At 41.1% G+C, this 18,026-nt stretch overlaps 1 protein-coding gene across 1 annotated transcript in view; it reads right to left on the reverse strand.

The window, feature by feature from the left end:
* Positions 1–18,026, reverse strand: part of Brip1 (BRCA1 interacting helicase 1) — a 124,083-nt gene that overhangs the window by 44,994 nt on the left and 61,063 nt on the right. The window lies entirely within an intron of this gene.

Here is an 18,026-nt window from a genome sequence, read left to right on the forward strand (position 1 = left end):
ATAGGTAAAATGTAATCATATTTTTTCATCTGAAGATGATTCTTTGATACCTGTTTCATGGGGCATTAACATTTGAGAAATGTTTACTTTCTTTTATTCAGGAGATATATAACTATGGGTGGTATGTTAGAAATAGAAATTAGTATTTTAAATAACTAATAAAAATGAAAAATTAGTAGTGTTTCTAAACAAGATGTTTAGTTACCATAAAATGAGTATAGCCTTAATTTTTCAGTATTATATAAATATAAAAAGACCCCAATAGTGTTTTTTTTACTTAAGCACCTCCTCATGTGGTCATCTGACTTAGAGCTTTCACTTCAACATTTCAGGGCTCAGTTTCGATAAATACTCATGCAGCCAGTAGTACAGTTGGAGAAAAAAATGGGTAAATGCTGCCCTGAAGTGAATATGACTCTCTGCAGCTAGTGTCAATCTAAACCGAAACAAAATCCTGAAATAGTCTCCAAAAACGGGTTTTCCTCTTAATGAGTTATAAGACCAAGGAGTCTGAAGATGTTAGAACTGTATTACTGGGAACAACTGACTTTACACTCTCTCACAGATATAAATGAAAGCACAATTTTACAATGGAAACTTAAAAAAAACCAAACAGTACTTAATAAGTAACTCATATATTTCTTGGAACAATCTATTTAATTGAAATTTCTTGAACAGAAACTAGGAACTTATCGCTAGTTATGCATGAAAGAAAATTTTAACTCTTTGAAAAATTAATTCTGAATTTTTGTTGACTCATCAACATTGATGAACAGTAGATTTAGCAATTCATGGAGTTAAAATGTAAATATCTGACCATTTTTGTTATTTTAGAAGTGATGGCTTGGTAAATGCTGGATGAAATCTAGATGAATATATTTATTCATACAAAGATCAACTGTATGCTTGATTCTGTGAGGAGATTAAGTACAGGCTAAAAAAAAATCAACCATCTTCCCATACTCCTGTGCAACGACAAGAACTAATGTTAATTAGAACGAGAGCGTTCAGCTACATTACGGGAGACAGCACAGATGTTAGGTGGAGAAGAGCCAATGAGTGAGAAGCAAACACTGCAATGTCTCCTAAGCCACTGTCAGACACTGTCAGAATCTGCTGCAGACCTGACACTGTGCAACCTGAAGGGACAATAAAGAAAAGCATTGTTTCTCAAGCCAAAAGATTGTAACAAAAAATACTGAAAACATCATGTGATAAAAATCAGGTCAGGCCACCCTGGTCTACAAAGCGAGTCCAGGATAGTCAAGGCTATGCAGAGAGACCCTGTCTTGAAAACAACAACAACAAAATAGGTGAGGGAGCATTCAAAGCATGGCACAAATAAAGAAAATCACACACCATAGAAGACACGACCAAGAGAAGTGACAGAGTTTCTGCAAAATAACCAGAACAAACCAAAGCGCAGCAGGTTCTAAGCTACTAGAACTTACAGAGGCTCACGTGTCGAAGGATGGGCTGGCAGCATGTAGGGCAGTGAGGCCTAGCTGAAGGAAGTAGGCCACTCCTGTTACGACCCAGAGGAACGTGTGGACCCTGAGCCCTTCTTTCCTTGTCTTTGCTTCCTAGATTCGGCCCCGAAGTGAGCATCTTTCTATCAAGTGCTTCTGCTATGAGGCCTTGCCACGGGCCAAAGAGCGATCTGGCAAAATGACCACAGATGAAAGCCTCTGAAAGCATGAGCTATTCCTCTTTTAAAATAATTTCTCTCAAGTTTTTCATCACAGTGATAGAAAGCTAACACAAATACTAATAGTTATCTTGAATAGTTAAGTGAACTCAACTAGAGCAAAAAGTCACAGAATAAGTGCATAAAAAGTATGACCCAGGGCTCGGTATGTCGGTGCCATGTGTTTAATTCCAGAATTCAGCAGCTAGAGACAGGCAGCTCTCTGTGAGTCGAAAGCTCTGTGGGGGGGGGGGGGGTGGAGGGCGACCCTAACTATGTGCTGCCTAGAAGAGACCACCTCTTAAAGGACATAGAAAATAATGAAGGCATGTAAAGATTCCCTTCTCCAAGGCTCAGGGATCATTTCAGAAGAGGGGCCGACAGAATGTAAGCTCCAGAGGTAGGGAATGAATACAAGGAGACGGTATCCTCCACACGACAGGGCAGCTACACTTCTGAACTCACAGTGATTGTAACAGCATGCACACGCTGCATGTCAACTCAACCCAGACCAATTCCAGCATAGCCAGACTTGGACATAAAGCCCCACCCTTAGCTGAGGAACTACTGCCAATTGATAGAGGGAGAGTCTGGTTTCTCTGAGCGCCTCTGGGTAAGCCAATGTAGGCGTGCGTGTACACACACACACACACACACACACACACACACACACACACACACCACAGAAAACCACAACCAATCAAAATGCAGCGCCGTGGAGCACTTTTTCCCCCATGGAGCATTTTCAATGGGCGCATACACAAAACAACTTCTGTACCTAAGGCTCAGGGAAGATTTCAGAAGAGGGGGTGGTAAAGAGCCAGATGATCAGGGAGCTTGCCGTGAGATTTCTGTCTCCTAGGAATGTCAGAAACTACACCTGTAAAGTCTCACCAACATGATGCTTCAGCATGAGCTAACAAGGACGACAAATGACAAACTTAAGTGAACAGAGGATGACTACAAGGCCCCAACCCTACACAAAAGACTACCAGAACTAAGGAATGCTGAGAGCGGGAGAAATATTCTTTCTCGAGGAAGAGCACACTAACTGGTTATCCAAATGGTCAGCTCTGAAAACACACATACAGTTAACAATATACAGACTGTGTAGGTGATACACAGAGATATACATATACACGCACATATCGATGGTTAATGAAAAGAGACACCATGGATTTGAAAGACAGCAAAGGGGGGAGCGTAGGACGGTTTGAAGGGAAGACAGAGAAGTGACGTAATTGTAATATAATTTCAGAAATAAAATTTAAAAACATTATAAGAATAGACAGATTAATGTGTGTGTATGTATGTGTATCTATCCAAAATTAGATACGTAAAAATGAAAAGTAAGTATCTAGGGGTGTAGCTCAGTTTTAGAGTGCTCCCTTACCATGTACAATGCTGTGGGTTCAATCACCAGTCCTGGATAAATTAGGCAAGATGGTACATGCCTGTAATCCTACTGCCTGGATGACAGAGGCAGGAGGACCATATGTACACTGTTACCCTTGACTATACTATAATTTATTGTAAATTAGAGGCCAGCCAATGTGGGACATGGCCTCAAAAATTAAATATGTATGTACACATGTACGTGTGTATGCATGTATGTATGTATGTGTGTATATATATGTATATATAATAGTTAAAGATTTGAAGCAGAGACAGTACACAATACAATTTCACGAGGGGACTTAACACTCCCACAATTAGAGATCATCCAGACAGAAAAAAATTAATAAATACTAGGTTTGCACAATACTTAAGACCAATAGTACAATAGATAAACAATATTCTATCTAATAACAACAATATACACTATTCTCAAACTTGCACAGAATAGTCTCTAGTATAAATTACATCGGGGTAGAAAACAAATGTTAGCCAATTGGAGAGGAATGGAGTCAAATGAAGAAGGATCTCTTCCAGCCACAGTGATATGAAACTTGGAATAGGGCAAGTTTTAGAAAATTTACCGATACCAGACTATTAAGATTGTTACTGGACAACCCATGAGTCAATTAAAAAAAAAAAACTAAGAGAAAACTTAAAAAATAGGCAAACGAAAATAAAAATGTAGCAAACTAAAACTTATGGGACACAGAAAAAATCTTAAGGACAAATTTATAGCAATAAATGCCTAAAAAAAAAAAAAAGAAAGAAAGAAAGAAAGAAAGGAAAGGAAAGGCAAATAAAAGGTTGGATGTCAGGGTTTAGAAGATGACTTATTCCATAAAGTGCTTGCCAAAGGTAAGGCCTGGAGTTTGATTTCCAGAATCCACATAAAAGCCACGCATGGTGACGTCTGCTTGTCATCCCAGTGCTAGAGAAGCCAGCCACCCTGACCTAAACTATGACCTCCAGGTCCGGTGAGAGACCCTGTCTCAAAAAGTAAGAATACCACATAAGGAGAACGGCACCAAAGCCGTCCTCTGACTTCAACATATACATATGTTCTTTTATAAAAATGAAAATCCCAATCATTCGATTTTACCAATAAAGACTCAGGAGCCAGATGCTGGGGTGAAAACCTGCGAGCTGAGAGAGGCAGAGAAAGCACCCAGCTGACCTTCCCACTCAGCTCAGAAGGAAAAAGCCCAAAAAGCTCACTAGCTCAGCTGACAGCCCAGGAGGAAAAGGCTGAAAACACAAGGCCAAAGGCTTGCTAGCTCAAAGCCCAAAGCTTGCTAGCTCAACGCTCAAAAGCTTAAAAGCCCCCTTCTTCTTATCCATGCTGTCTTAAATACTCTTCAACTCAAAGTCCCTCCTGCTCTTTAATCCCTATCAGCTGGTGTCTTGCTCTGCCTCTTGACCTAGGGTGTAGAATTAACTGTGTACAGAAGCTCTTGGATTAAAAGTGTGTGCTAGGCTAGCTGAACCACACCTTAATCACCTGTTTACAATAAACAGAAAGATCTTGGACTAAAGGTGTCTTAGGATTCAACCACACCAAACAAGAGACAGGTTATTTTTTTACACTTTACAACCTCAGGGTTTACAGTGGGATCAAATATCCTACAACATACATACATACATACAGACACACACACACATATGAAGGACTGTAGTTCAAGTCATAGGCCCTGGGCTTCTAACACAGCACTACTATAAAAGGGAGGAAAAGGAGGAAGTGAGTAAAATAAATAACTAAACACTGCATTTAGGAGCATATATTATATATATATATATATACATATATTACATGTATTTAAGTACAAGGTTAGCAGAAAGAAATAATAAAGATCAGGATGTAAATGATTTTAGAATGCTTCTCCTTAGATTATATGTGAACTAAAATTGTTGTAATAAATTAGAGTGGATGGTTCTTATAAAAAATAAACACAAATGAAATAGTAGAAACTACGAAAAAAATCAACAGAACAAGAATCAAGATGCCGATAAACAAAAATAAAACCTTAGATCGATTAATTCAGAAAGAGAGAATACTTAAAACCAGAAATAAACTGATGGCATATTTCTGAGAGCACAGAAAACAAAGGGTTATGAGAGATTATTGTCAACAGTTACATGCCTAGAAGGGATAAATTCCTACACATTCAATACATTAACACTGAATTATGAAGATATGAAAAAATCTGAACAGACAGATTTATAGCTAATAAAAAAACTGATTAGGTTAAAAAAAAAAAAAAAAAGTCCTACCAGCCAGGCGTGGTGGAGCACACCTGTAATCCCAGCACTTGGGAGGCAGAGGCAGGTGGATCGCTGTGAGTTCGAGGCCAGCCTGGTCTACAAAGTGAGTCCAGGACAGCCAAGGGTACACAGAGAAACCCTGTCTCGAAAAACAAAACAAAACAAAAGTCCTATCAAAAGGAAAGCCCAGGATGTTCACTGGCTTCATTGCTGAATTGCAACCAATATTTAAAAGTGAACTAATGCTAGTCCTTCAAAAAAGAACGAGTGAATCCTTCTAGACTCTGAACAGAACAGCACTACCTTGCTACCAAAGCCAAATACATTAAAAGAAAAGCGCATGTGACTATCACTAATAAACAGAAGCAAACTCCTTGACAAAAATCACATGACCATTAGATAAGGAAAAAACATCTGAACAATTCAACACCCTTTCAAGATACAAGTTCTTGTCAAAATAGCCATGGGGAAGGAATTTATCACAGCACAGTAAAGGACATATATGGTAAAACCACAGCTAGTATACATGATAGAAAACTGAAAGCCTTCTGGTACCATCTGGAACAACACGAGGCTTCCATTCTTGTTGCATTTATCCAGCACTGTACTGGTAGTCCTTGTCAGAGCATTTAGTCAGGAGAAAGAAACAAAGGACATCCAAAGACATACTCTTCAAAGGAAGAACTCAAGTTACTTGGTAGGAACATAAACATACACAGAAAACTCTAATACCACCAACAAAACAAAACCCTAAAAAGAAAAAAAAAAAAAAATGTCGCAGGATACAAAAATCAACTGGCAGAAATCCGTAGCATAGGGCTGCAAGTGAGGCAGAGGCAGAGGCTGGCTGCCTAACATGTGCAGTCTTGGGCTCTGTCCCATACACACGATGAGAGGAAAACAGCTGTGCTGTTTCCATACGCTAACAATGGTCTATAAAAGTGGAAGGAAGGAAACAATAAAGAAACTTTTTACTGACTGAAGAGATTTGGAAGGAAAAAGTAATATCCATTAAGAGCTTAATAATCAAAATAAATAACCAATAGCAGCAAAATAAAAAAGAGAAAAGATGGAGGGTAGAGAAAGGAAAGAAAACAAGAGGAAATTTTTTCAAATGAGGGAAAAAGAAAAAGAATTTGAGAAAGAGAACGGGGAAAGAGGAAGGAAAGAAGTCAAGCAAACAATTGGAAGTCATCTATAACAAAGACCCAGAGGGGACAGACAACCCTCAGAGAAGGGAGCCAGGGATGGGAGGTGAAGGTCATAGGGACCCAGGGCCGGGTTCCTGCTTCAAAGTCTTAGTTGAAAGTCTGGGTCTAGAGCAAGGTCAGAACCCAGGCTGGGGACAGGGCGTACAACTAGAGCTTCAGTAGGTGGGTACCATAACGTTTCAGTGAGGTTCCCAGCAGCGTGGAGAAGTGCCAGGAACAAAGGCTCAACCTTTGAAGCCCTGAGGCCACCCCTTAACCAAGCTATTTGAATTATTTACCAAAATGTGGCATGTGTTCGCCAACCATTTTCCAGTGACCACAGGAAAGAACAAGTGTGCAAATGCCCATGGTTAGATAGCAGATAAATTCCACAACTATATACACTTAATCTCTAATTGTTCAACCACCATACCACAACCGTAAAGATTTCTTCCACTTAACACATAAGAAGTAGAGTTCTAACTACAGAAATTTCAAACGTCTAAATAAGAATATTAAAACTTGGATACAGTGATTTAGTTTCTCCTTTAAATTAGCTTAAAAATGGCAAACATCAAACTAGTAGCATTTCAAATTTCTCCACATAAAAACTTAATGCTAAATAATACTTATAAGAACTCTGAACAGAAAAACTGCATTTTATTATTTATCTGACATTCAGTGGTGAATGAAGGATGTTCTTCATGGAAAATGGGTCATGCAACTTAGTCATAAAAATGTAAAAGAACATCAAAGTCTGTAACAGAGAGAAAAGATCCAAGCTTCTTTTGGCACTAGAGAATTTCTTTTCAAAATTATTCAATGGAATCTTTCCATCTATAAAGAGTTTAAAACTTTCAACCCACTCAACCCATAAAAATGATCTTGCAGTGAGCTGTAAGGCAGTGGGGCTACCAAGTTAAACAATAGTGTCAAAGCAAATTTATCTTGGGGGAAAATGGCATTCTTCACAAAACCTGCAATTTCTAGTAACTTCTGTAGGCTCTAAAGGAAATGTGCAGGGAGAGGTTTAGACTAGCATGCTTACTTAACCCTTACACAAGTAACGCCGCTCAGAATACAGGAAGAATGGCTCACACTGAAATACCTGTTTCGAAAGCTTTGGACATCATTCTACATTTCTTTTATAAAAACCTGCAATCTCCTTTCAGTATTCTCATCTTCTTTTCACACAAGCCAAGTAAAGCCATTACTATAAAAATGTTTCTGGGTCCCTGGTGGTGGTGGCACACGCCTTTAATCCCAGCACACGGGAGGAAGAGGCAGGCGGATCTCTATAGAGTGGGTTCTGGGACAGCCAGGGCTACAGAGAGAGACAGACCCTGTCTTGAAAAACAAACAAATTCCGTGGGCTGGAGAGATGCTGAGCAGGTGAAGAAGACTCTTGTCGCACAAGGCTGGTAGCCTGAGGCTGATCTCCAGAACCCATGTAGGGATGGAAGACGAGAACAGACTCCATAAAGTTATCTTTTGGCCTCCATGGGTGTGCTGCGGCCCATGTACCCTTACATGCATATCATGTATATGTGTATGCACACAAACACCCAAAAATAAATAATTCTCAAAAATTAAAGACATTTCCTGTACTTTGCTGATGCTGTCTCAGTCTAGAATGATATCTTCCCTCCTCCCCCAGAGGCCTCCAGGATGCTTGGTTAGTAAAATGTACTTTTGGGCAAGTCTGAGGGTATTTACAGTCATAACGCATCCGAAACGTGGGCTGTACCAAGGAGGAAGGCAGCCATGACAATCCTAACATTTCCTCTCCGCTTCCTGGCTCACAGCTTTCCTCTGCAGTGACTGGTTTTGTTTCTATGCTCCCAGTGGCCCCCCAACAATGCCAATGGCCAGTGTGAACTGAATCCTCTGTAACCACAAGCACAAATAAGCCTTACTGTCTCGTAAATAGTTTCTCTTAGGCATCGATCATGACAATAGAACCCTGACTAACATGTCCCCACCGCGTGTACCAGGGACTGTATGGACACAGGCAACTATTCCATAATGCAACAAGACAGGACTGTCAGGAGATAGTAACTGGCTCGTGTTTGAATCTTTTGTTTTGTTTTGTTTTTTTCTCAAGACAGAGTTTCTCTACATAGTCCTGGCTGTCCTGGAGTTTGGTATGTAGGCCACACTGGCCTCAAACTCAGAAACTCCACCTGCCTCTGCCTCCTAAATGCTGGGATTAAAGGCGTGCAACACCACACTCAGCAGCACCCAATAATTATTTCAAAAAAAAGAAAAGAAAAGAAAAGAAAGACATAAAATCAGATATTTCAGAGAGTAGTGAAAGCACAGTTCTCAGTGTAAATAGTTTGGTATTTCAAAGAAATCCAATGAAAATAATGAAAGTTCTTAGAACAGAATAAATATTAGCACATGGAATTAAGACATATGGATCAACGGTATGAACTGCAGGGAATTTTAGGTTGTAGTTGTAAACTATCTCTGACTCCAGATGTTGTAAGAAAGAGTTGGGCCTGTTGTGGGGGTGGCAGCCTGGAACCTGAGGGCTGTGGTGGCTCCAGCAGGACCACAGAGATGAGAAAGCCTTGGACAGGGAGAAGTGCGCTGTAAAACAGCCCCTAAGACCCTGCCACCCACCCCTGCAGGGGTCTACTGAAGCTCTAAAGCTACGGGATACATTCTGCCGAAATAGTGAGGCCTCTTCGAAGTTGACTGTACCCAATCAAACCTCTCACGCGACTCCAGCCCCAGTTGACCTCTGACACATGGACTTTTGATACACTAAGCCGAAAGCAGCTGTGCCATGCCCCAGACGCCTGTCCCAGAGAGATAATGGACATCGTTTTAAAGTACTAAGTTAGTGGTAGTTTACTATGAAATAACAAAATCAATACAATCCCCCTTTTTATATTTCAATCCCGGTCCCTAATATTGCTCTGAAGGAAATCCTAATACAGACTCTCTTGCCTGTTGCAGTTCAGTGTTAAACTCCACCAGAAGGACAGTACATTTGGTAAATCTAGTCACTGTGCTATGTGCCGGAGGAAGTGTACTTGTCTGAATGTTCAAGTAAACTATATAAACATTATGAAACTCAGCTGAAAAAAATGTATTTTCCCCAAAGATAAAATTAAGATATATGTCAGGCCGTGGTGGCACACGCCCTTAATCCCAGCACTCGGGAGGCAGAGGCAGGGGGATTGCTGTGAGTTCACGGACAGCCTGTTCTACAAAGCAAGTCCAGGACAGTCAAGGCTACACAGAGAAACCCTGTCTGGAAAAAACAAAAAAACAAACAAACAAAAATTTTAGGATATACAAATTCAGCTCCAATATATAAAAAGCTCAGAAGTCATCATTGCCTGCCTTACAATAAGAAAAAAGCTAAGCAAATTAAAAATCCCTAATTCTTGTGGAACTCAACTGAGAACTAAGGTCACAGAGCTAACTGCCATCCGGAAACGAAGTAAAAGGCACAAACAGAATTACCGCTAAGCCATGGTCAGTAGGAGCAATAAGCTACAAAGATGATTCTGAAAACCTGCTGGAGGTGAATGTAGACTGAAAGCAAGAAAGTCGAGGGCTGGAGTCTGAGCAGGCTCTCACACTTCTGAAGCTGTTACTTCCAGGAACCCCGCAGATCTGACAATAAAGAGCCAAGAAAAACCTCCTTGTTCCTGGCAAGAATGGGGGAAAGTAACCATTTTGAAAAAGGCTCAAAGCATCCCCCATAACTAAGGGCAGTTGCTACTAAGAAAGACTTTATAAGAGCTTCACCCAGCACAAGGGAGGGAAAATTGCCTAAAACCCAGCTCCCACCAGACTTCCTGTCTCATCTAATGAGTTCAGTGAAGAACTGTGGAACACCTGGAAGGTCACAGCACGGGAATACCACACAACTAAAAGATGATATGACAAAGGTCATATCTTCCCAAGCCCCATGCCCCCTACCAGCCACTGCAATGGGGCTCCAGTGTGACAGCCATGGAGGACAGCCACAGAAGGACTCCAGTGTGACAGCCATGGAGGACAGCCACAGGAGGACTCCAGTGTGACAGCCACGGAGGACAGCCACAGAAGGACTCCAGTGTGACAGCCACGGAGGACAGCCACAGAAGGGCTCCAGTGTGACAGCCACAGAAGGGCTACAGTGTGACAGCCACGGAGGACAGCCACAGAAGGGCTCCAGTGTGACAGCCACGGAGGACAGCCACAGAAGGGCTCCAGTGTGACAGCCACGGAGGACAGCCACAGAAGGGCTCCAGTGTGACAGCCACGGAGGACAGCCACAGAAGGGCTCCAAGAATCCATTTTAGGACTGGGGAAGTAGCTCACTGGGAATGTACAGCACTTGAGAGACCCTGCATCAAGAAATCTTATGGAGTATTTCTAGTCCACATTAAGAATTAAAAAGCAGCTAGGCATGGTGGCACACACCTTTAATCCTAGCACTCAGGAGGCAGAGGCAGGTGGATCTCTAAGAATTTGAGGTCAGCCTGGTCTATGTTGCAAACTCCGGGCCTGCCAGAGCTACATAATAAGACCTATCTCAAAAACAGACAAACAAAACCCAAAAGAATTTAAAAGCACAGGCATAGAAATTGTAAAAGTCATGAAAATTAATTTAGTGTCTGTGACTCTTCCTCCTGATTTCTGTAACAGTAATATAAAGAGTGGGACAGAACACAGCTAGCAGAATCAAAGCCTTTGCATATTACTGAAAATAAATTAGTATCAATACAAAATGTATCATTAAAATTTAAGGCGGGGAACTGGAGAGATGACTCAGTGATTAAGAGCAGCAACTGCTCTTCCAAAGGACATGGGTTCAATTCCCAGCACCCACATGGCACCTCACAACTGTCTGTAACTCCAGGTCCAAGGGATCTGACACCTCTATATCAATGTATATGTTAAAAAAAATTGTTTTAACCTAAACTTAAAAAAAAATTGAGGGGGGAGACAGACAGACAGACATTAGCTGGAAGGTGGTGGTGCACGCCTTTAATCCCAGCATTTGGAAGAGGCAGTAGCAGGTGGATCTCTGAGTTCATGGCCAGCCCGGTCTACATAGCAAGCTCCAGAACAGCCAAGGCTACACAGAGAAACCCTGTCTCAAAAACAACCAACCAAAAATAAATAAATAAATAAAAGTAAGAAAAGTTTACTCGCACACTAGAAAGTACCTAGTTAGCACAAAAAGCCATAATGGAAAAACAGAAGGGGAAAAAAAAAAACAACAACAAACCACTAGACACATAGAAAACAAGTAGCAAATGGTATCCACTATCAATGCCCGATTAGTTATTACAGTGCACATAAACTGAATAAATGCTTATGTAAAACACAGACTAGGAGAACTGGAGTTTAAAAAATTCCAGCTATATGTTGTTAACATTCAAAATACAAATACACTGAAACTAGGCCAAGTGCTCTGCTATGCTACAGCCACAGTCCTTAAGAAGTTGGCCATTAAAAACACACTGACATTCTACCACAAAGAACTCTGCACACATGCTAAGATTGAAACACATTCGGCCGCATGCTATATACTTACATCTATATGAAAACATAAAAGAAGGTAAGTCTAGGAAAGCAGAAAATAGGAGAACATTTACAGGGGGTAGACGGTGGAACTAGAACTGCTAATGATTGTAATGGGTTTTTTTTTTTTGTAGTGAGAAAAGATATTTTGTGATTAGACAGTAGTGATAGTTCATAATTTTGTGAACATATTAGTAGTTGTTGAGTCCTACACTTTATTTTTCAGATTTATTTTATGTGTAGGAGTGTCTTCCCTGAATGTACATCTATGAACCAAGTGAGTGCCTGGTGTTCACGGAAAACAAAGAAGGCACTGGAACAGAGTTACAAATGTTGTGAGCTACCATGTGGGTGCTGGACGCTGGACACAGGTCCTCTGCGGGAGCAACAGGTGCTCTTCATCGCTGAGACATATTTCCAGCCTCAAATTTTTATTTTTATGCTTACGTGTTTGTGCCTGCATGAGTTATGTGCACCACATGCAGGCAAGAGACCAGAGAGCACTGTATTCTTCTGATATAGGTGATGGGAACAGAACCCAGGTCTTTCAAAATAGCAAGCACTCTTAACCACTAAGCTATCTCTCCAGCACAGAGCTCTATGCTTTAAACGAGCAAATTATATGGTTGGGAGTTACACTGTCAAAGAATGTTTTAAAAGAAGATTCCACTAGTTACTTTGTGCAGCTGTGATCAAAATGGCCAAGGGGACAGTTTAAAAAAGAAAGAAAGAAAGAAGGAATTATGTTGGGTTACAGTTTATAGTTTTAGAAGGTTTAATCCATGCCCGCTTGGTCTCATGCACTTGGGCAGAACATCAGGTCAATAAGAATGCATGGCCTGAGAGCTGAAAGGAAGCAGAGCCAGGGAGAGAGGAACCTATGAGGCCACGCCTACTAATGTTTCAAAACCAACTGGAGTCCAAGTGTCCAAGACACATGCCTTTGGGGGAATTTTACTTCAGGATCATAACATTCCAGTCCTATTCCTCAAAGGCTCCTGGCCATGTCATAATGCAAAATGCAATTAGTTCATCCCTAAGGAACTGCAGACTCTTAACAGTTCCAACATTGTTCAAAATTTCAAATTCAATTTCCCCTGAGAGTCAGGGCAAACTCTTAGCTACAAGTGTCTATGCAAAGTTTAAAGCCAAGTTCTATACCATCAACATACATAACCCTGGGTTAAAATTCATACTACAAATGGAAGGAATTTGGGCATAGGAAGGATGGACGTAACTCAAAGAGGACTGTGAAACCTAGCAAGGCAAACATTAAAATCTGGAGTTCCATGTCCTGTACCTGGGACACATGGCATTATGTCTGCTCCAAAGGCTTTAGGCAACTCCAGCCCCACAGCCTAGGTTACACCCACCCACATGACTGGCTATCTTTGGCAAATACTTTTGTTCTTTGAATCCCCTAACACCCTGGATTTCCACTACTTAGATTTCACACTCTAACCTACACATATCTCCTTCTCAGAGGTTGCTTAAGGAAGGGATCCTACTCTATTCACATTTGCCTTGCTTTCCAGGGCTCATTTTGAAAGACAGGTGAGTAGAAGAGGCCAAATGTGGTGGCTCACGCCGGCAACCCAGCATCTGAGAGGCAAAGGCAAAAGGATCACAAGCTCGAGGCCAACTTGGACAAAAACCTGTCTCAAAGGATGTAGTGGAGCCTCCGTGGACACTTGCCTGCCACAAGTCCTGGGATCAATTACCAGCACCACAAGAAAAACAAAAACAAGTATAGACGCCTTCAAAACCAAAGGGACTCTAGCTCGCCTGAACATGGCAAGCACGGCTCTGGCAGGCCTTGCCCTTCTCCCATGCCCCCTGCCCTGCTAAAAACCACTAGCTTACACTCCTAAAGCCAGCCAGCAAGGTCTATCCCGTTATTTGGCCACTTCCCCCTCCTGAGGCTGACTACCAAGGTCCAGCAATCAAAGTATTGAAGTCCAGCAAACCAAAGTCCCCTTTGGCTCACCTAATTAGCATGCCCAATTTAAATTAAACTCCTCATCCTACCATGGGTTTCCCCCTTTATCTTTATAAACTGCCATTTGCCTATGGGCCATGAGGGACATATACCTCTGCCCTCCTCTCTTGTCCTCTATCTCCTGTCTTTGTCTCTTATTCCTTGCACTTTGTCCCTCTGGGGCAAATAAATCTCCTTTGTTCTGAGAACTTGGTCTTGGGGTATCCTGAGCCAATACAGATTCTTACAATGAATCACTCTTGCATTCCTACAAAATGAGTATCAAATCAGCAAACAAAGGCAAGGTCTGTTGCCAGATCAAGCGCTGGCTGCCCCCTTTGACCGTGACAGCAGTGGCCTCTGAGAAGCGGGGGGGGGGGGGGGGGGGGGGGGGGGGGGCTGAGCAGAGAAGACATTCTCTTAGGCTGTCCTTTAGCATGCATGCTTTCTTCTCAAGAGAAAGTTTTTCAGATGAGTTGGAATTTCTACTCCCAGGAATCTAGCTAACCTTTAACCTGGTTTACAGTGGAAACCAAGAATCATGCTGTCTTTTCATGAATTTAAAAGTGCTCTTTTTCTGACCAAAAGTATCATTCAAATATTTTTACTCCCACTTCTCACTGTAAACCTGTGTAAAAGATGCCAGAAATGAAAATGCAGTAGCCTGAAAGCCATTCAGAAGTCTCTTTTACCAGATTAATTTCTCCATTACTGTCACAATCAGACACAGTCTCAGGATGTGGGGAGGGGGGGGGAAAGTTTAAAAATGCTTGAACACAATTTGAAAGGCTTCTAGTCCAATTCCTCTGAACAGAGCTCCTGCAGCCTTTCCCGCCTCGACTTCTGTTAGGCACTCTGCTCTTGCAGGCTCCCTCCGGAACTGTTGGGTGAGTTGCTTCCAAATGTCTTCTACGGATCAACTTTAGAAGATAAAAACACCCACAGGGCTGGAGAGATGGCTCAGAGGTTAAGAGCACCACCTGCTCTTCCAGAGGTCCTGAGTTCAGTTCCCAGCAACCATTATAGATATAATGGGATCTGGTGCCCTCTTCTGGCCTCCAGACATAAAGCACTCATAGGCATTAAATTAAAAACAAACAAAAAGCTCACATGATCGGATTCAGTGCCAGCACCAACCTCGTTCTCTGACACTACTTTTCTATGTTAGTTATTTTTATGAAGCTATGACTAAAATAGCCGAGAGAATGTAAAAGGAGGAAGATTTCTTTCAGCTCATGGTTCCACAGGTTGCGTGGCCTCGTGTGCACATGACCCAGCCTGACCCCCTTCCTCCAGCTCAGCCCTACCTCCCAGTCCCCAGACCTCTGGAAATAGTTCCACTGACTAGGAAATGGGCTCAGCACATGAGCCTGTGACAGGCACTTCCATTCAGATTGTTAACAGGAGACTGATGACATAAAGAACACTTCAAGGGGAAAGTAATCAGGAGGTTTCTACATCTTCAAAGATTCAAGGTTTTGATAAAACAACAACAATAATAACTAATAGCTATCAAAACTAAATAGTTAAGAGTGCAGGAATAGCTGAGCCGTGGTGGTGCACATCTTTAATTGCCCCTCCTCCCCCCCCCCAAAAAAAAAGAAAGAAAAGAAAAGAAACCTCAGGGGGGAAAAGCAGGCAAATTCTGAGTTTGAGGCCAGCCTGGTCTACAGTGAGTTCCAGGACAACCAGGGACACACAGAGAAACTCTGTCTCGAAAAACCAAAGGTGCAGAATTAGTTTAAGTTTTTTCTCCCAGCAGAATGATTTCTTAGAAGGAATACCCCTGTTTAAAACACAAGCAATTGCTATGACTATGATAGCAAAATCTCAAAGCTTCCTGAATTCTAATTGTACAAGCCTAAGCACTAATTAATTTTAGCATGGCATTTAGCTTCCCACACAAAAAAATTACACATATTGTGAGCTTTTTTTTTTTTAGCTCAACTATACAACTATAAGACATGAAAAATGTATTTAGAAGTAAAGTTTACAAGTGTAATAGAGTCTTAATATTTATAAGCTTAACTTTGGTTTTTATTTATTTGGGAAGTGTATTTATAATGTATGTCAACTTACCTCGAGAAGTTCCAGCATCTCTGCATCCTTCTGAGATGCTGTATCCCAGAAATTAGGATTTAAATTGTTAAACTCTAAAATGCAAAAGGCCTTCCTAAAAGTAAGTGGGAAGCATGGCTTTTAACTACAGCATACAGCTATCATTTCTCTCTTGGCCCTTCTGCTTCCTGTTTTAGCTCTCTGGAAAACCTTAAAATACATTTACTATAATCTTACAACATCTGACATTTTTTTAGAATTTTTCAGTGGTTAAGAAATATATATATTTAAGTATATTAAAAAGTACACTTATAATAAAAGTAGCAGTTAATGTTAGTCAAACAACCTTGTAAAAAAGAATAAGTAAAAACTGCTTACAAATATAGAGTGCTTTTAAATATGGCTAAGACAAAAGCCATAGTAACCATGTCACCAGCTTGTCTGCAGTAAGATGCAGCTAGGCATGGTGCAGCAAAGGGGATGATTCCGCCGCTCCTCCCATGGGACGCCACTGCTCAGTATCAGGGTTCCAGCTGTTGACCCCGCCACTGTTCACAGCGCTCTCAGACGTGATTTACAACTCCGAGTCACAAGACAGAAGAGCAGAATAATGCCTTATTAGGTGTGCCAATTATGTCATAGTTATGGAATGGTGTTTAGTATCAGTATTTAATAACATTCTGAAGAGCTGTCATCAATGGATATTATAATCCCTAATAAAAAACAGAATCCTATTTTATTTGGCCATTTAAAAATCTTTAATACCATGACCTCAATTCTTTCCCACATTTTGCTTCATTAAACCTGTTTGTTGCCTATTTGTGCCGTACCAAACACTGCATTTCATGAAGTGGGAGACGGCTGGAGTGTAAACTACAAAACTGACCTACCTGAAAATGAGGCATGTCAACTTGTATAACCAAGTCTCAGTATTCATTTTAAGGTTCGGTGTGTGCTATATTCACATGTACAGGTTATAATGGCAAAAAGCTATTTTTCTCATTATTTATTAATACTGAAACAGCTGGGGTTTTTTTCTATTTATGTATTTATTTATTTATTATGGGTTTTTTTTTTTTTTTTGGAGACAGGGTTTCTCTGTGTAACAAAGCCCTGGCTGACCTGGTCTCACTCTGTAGACCAGGCTGGCCTCAAGCTCAACGAGATCCACCTGCCTCCACCTCCAGAGTGCTGGGATTCAAGGTGTGCACCACTACTGCCCGGCTGCAAATTATATCTTAAGAAGATTTTTTTTTCAAATAGTAAAATGCCAGCCCAGATATGACAGAATGTGCATTGTAAGCTTCATTACAATGTGTTGATCTGGAAAGGATTTAAGGTCTTTTTATGTATAACATGGTCTTTTTCTCACACGGCACCCTCATATACCTTACTGAAGTAAGTAGGCAGAGGCAGGCGGATCTCTGTGAATGCTGGGATTGCTTTACATATAAACATAGTACACTTTTCAACCAAATACAGACAGTGGAAGAAGAGTTGATCTTAAGCCACCATGGTCCACCTATATGGTGATGACAAAAGATCCATGTTCAACCAAAAAACTTAAAGCCTGACCTGAAAGCCTGGGATGCAGTTCTAGGGAAAGACATTTACCGAGCATGCACAAAGCTCTGGGACTGACCCCAACATAGTGAAGAAGTGGGGAGGAGGAGAAAGCATGTCAGTTACTCCTGGCCAGATGCATGAAGCAGAGTAAAGGGGGGAAAGGATGCTTAGATTCACTTACTAAAGTGAAAAAGAATACGCCTCTCCTTCACCTATGAAAATAGCAAGTTAGCTGTAAGAATAAAAATCACATACAAACAGTCCTCTTATAAAAATCTCATTTCTCACTCTAGGAAGTTTATCATGGTAATCCAATATCTTTTTTTTTTTTTTTTTTTTAAGAGGCAAAGGAAGA

Source organism: Acomys russatus, chromosome 16 (genome assembly GCF_903995435.1).
Source record: "Acomys russatus chromosome 16, mAcoRus1.1, whole genome shotgun sequence".
Classification (NCBI taxonomy): Eukaryota; Metazoa; Chordata; class Mammalia; order Rodentia; family Muridae; genus Acomys; species Acomys russatus.